The 2,586-nt window shown below is 29.4% G+C and overlaps 1 protein-coding gene across 2 annotated transcripts in view; it reads right to left on the bottom strand.

The window, feature by feature from the left end:
- Window positions 1–2,361, bottom strand: part of LOC125037305 (fatty acid hydroxylase domain-containing protein 2-like) — an 18,362-nt gene extending 16,001 nt beyond the window's left edge. The window contains exon 1 of one of the 2 annotated variants that reach the window (XM_047630379.1): window positions 2,245–2,361. The gene's annotated coding sequence lies outside the window, so the exon portion shown is untranslated. Of the gene's footprint in view, window positions 1–1,978; window positions 2,122–2,244 lie in introns of those variants that run through there. The other variant, XM_047630380.1, reaches the window with a different exon arrangement.
- Between the last annotated feature and the right edge of the window lie 225 nt (window positions 2,362–2,586).

Raw genomic sequence — 2,586 nt, forward strand, 5'->3', positions numbered from 1 at the left:
TCATTATCATTATTTTTATCACTATTATCATTATCATTATTTTTATCACTATTATCATTATCATTATTTTTATCACTATTACCATTATCGTTATTTTTATCACTATTATCATTATCATTATTTTATCACTATTATCATTATCATTATTTTTACCACTATTATCATTATCATTATTTTTATCACTATTATCATTATCACTATTTTTATCACTATTATCATTATCATTATTTTTAATATTAGTATTATTTTCACTATCATTATCATTATCATTGGTATCATCATTATCATCATTATCATTATCATTGCTATCATCATTATCATTATCATTGCTATCATCATTATCCCTATCATTATCATTAGCATTGCAAGGAGAAGGCAAGGAGTCTTGACACCATACAGGAGTGTCTGTGTGGACCAGGCCTACATGCCGCACACCTACAAGAGTTGCCTGATGCCTGAATCTTGGTCCATGTGTGGGAATGGGTTAAGAAGAACAATAATATCAATCTATATTTTGCCATTTATGAATAAAAAAACATTACAACAAACACAGAAAATTAAAAAGCGAAAGTCAACACTAAATAACAAAAAATTAAAATAAATAAATAAAAGCAACAATATACTAAAATTCAAAATATAATTCAAAAGATAATACCATATAATCAAATAGTTGGACTGTATCTTGAAATTTTCAATAGCCTCTGAATATATTTTTCTTGTAATTCACCCCTACTCCTTTCCTCTAAAACAAGATTAAGATAAGATCACCGTAAACAGTAGCAGCAGAAGCACTTGAACATCTATGCTGCACACATTCAGCAGAGAAAGTTAAGTACATTACTTCTTCTTCCTATTACCAGCATTGGCTTCTTTCCATACTTTTATTATGTATAGTTTTTACATTTTAAAAATAAATATATAAGCATGGTATAATTCTGATTATGTTGTAACTAAGACTTTATAACCAAGATTTAATTATGAATTACTTACATAGCAATATATTTCATATTTCCTAAAATATGTGTGAGTATGTATTAATACATATGAGCACCTGCATGTACATGTTTGTGCATGTGTGTGTGTGCACACATGTGCATGTACATGGAAAGTAGTCTACATATAACCAGGTAGCTCCACTTCCATTTAGTCCATTGAACCCAAAAGTATTTTTACAACTGCTAATGGTAAGGAACTCTTCATTATCATAAATAAAAGAATCTCTCTGTGAATCCGGCATCAAAAAGCCAGAAGTGAGTGCCCTAGATGCACAACAGAGGGAGATCAAGTATATTTCATTCATAACTATAAATATATATGTATATATACATATATACATATATGAATGTGTATGTATGTGTGTGTATATATGTATACATATAATATATATATATATATATATATATATATTTATACATAAAGACATACATATATATACACATATACATAATATACAAATAATATATATATGCATACATACATCCATACATATACACAAATATATATAAATACATATATATACACATACATGATATATATATATGTGTATATATATGAATATGTATGTATGTATGTATGTATATATTTATATATATACGCACATAAAGACATGCATATATATACGTCCACATATATACATAATATATATAATATATATATATGTATACAAACATTCATACATATATACAAATAAATATAATACATAAATATACACATACATGATACATATATAAATATATATATATATATATATATATATATATATACATATATATATATATAATTAAGCAGTTGAGTCAACCCCATTCTCCATCAAGTAACCATGTCACTATGCCAGCATATAAATGCTGCAACTGTCAAGGACAATCAATTGGAATCCTTTCACTCCTTTTTAGCGTGTAAAAATTTGCTTATGCCTTTACTGCGTAACTCTGAGCCATTAACAGTTTTACATGCAATTTACTCGTTACCAGTAACTCACCAATGAATGTCAAATCACGTTATTATCAAGACAAATTAAGTACTGTCTTGTCTTACAACCTTTAAAGAATTAACGTAAAAATAACGCGCATTAGATAATATAAGTCTGCGTATTCCACTGCCGATCTAGACAAAGAAGTCACTTTCTCCAAATATAACACAATTTCTACTGCATAACATTTAGATATGGTTAGCCTTGGCAACCAGTAGTTCTTTAACTGCCACTTTCATGTTGAAACAGTTGTTTCCCCCTCAACAACAACTTACACAAGGGTAAAAAGGCGTTCAGCAGTTAGAGGTACCGAGTTGCGCTACTTGTCAATTGGATCAATCTTGTGTTTACAGGGGATACTTGGGTCCTCAGCTGTTGCCTGGGGGAAATTACCCCGAAATCTAGGGGAATTCTGAGTTTCATGTTGCGTATATCTAATTGACATGCCATTTCCCATGATTGCCTTGGATGCACTATTTTATCTTTATTTATCTTAGTTTCATAAATAACCTGCGATTACTTAGACTGTGAAAGAATACATTCTGTTGTAGATTGAAAGCCAATCAACAGTGCGGGGAAGAAACGTAGGGGAGGTTTCGATGTTCTCTCTAACCCAG

Source organism: Penaeus chinensis, chromosome 23 (genome assembly GCF_019202785.1).
Source record: "Penaeus chinensis breed Huanghai No. 1 chromosome 23, ASM1920278v2, whole genome shotgun sequence".
Taxonomy (NCBI): Eukaryota; Metazoa; Arthropoda; class Malacostraca; order Decapoda; family Penaeidae; genus Penaeus; species Penaeus chinensis.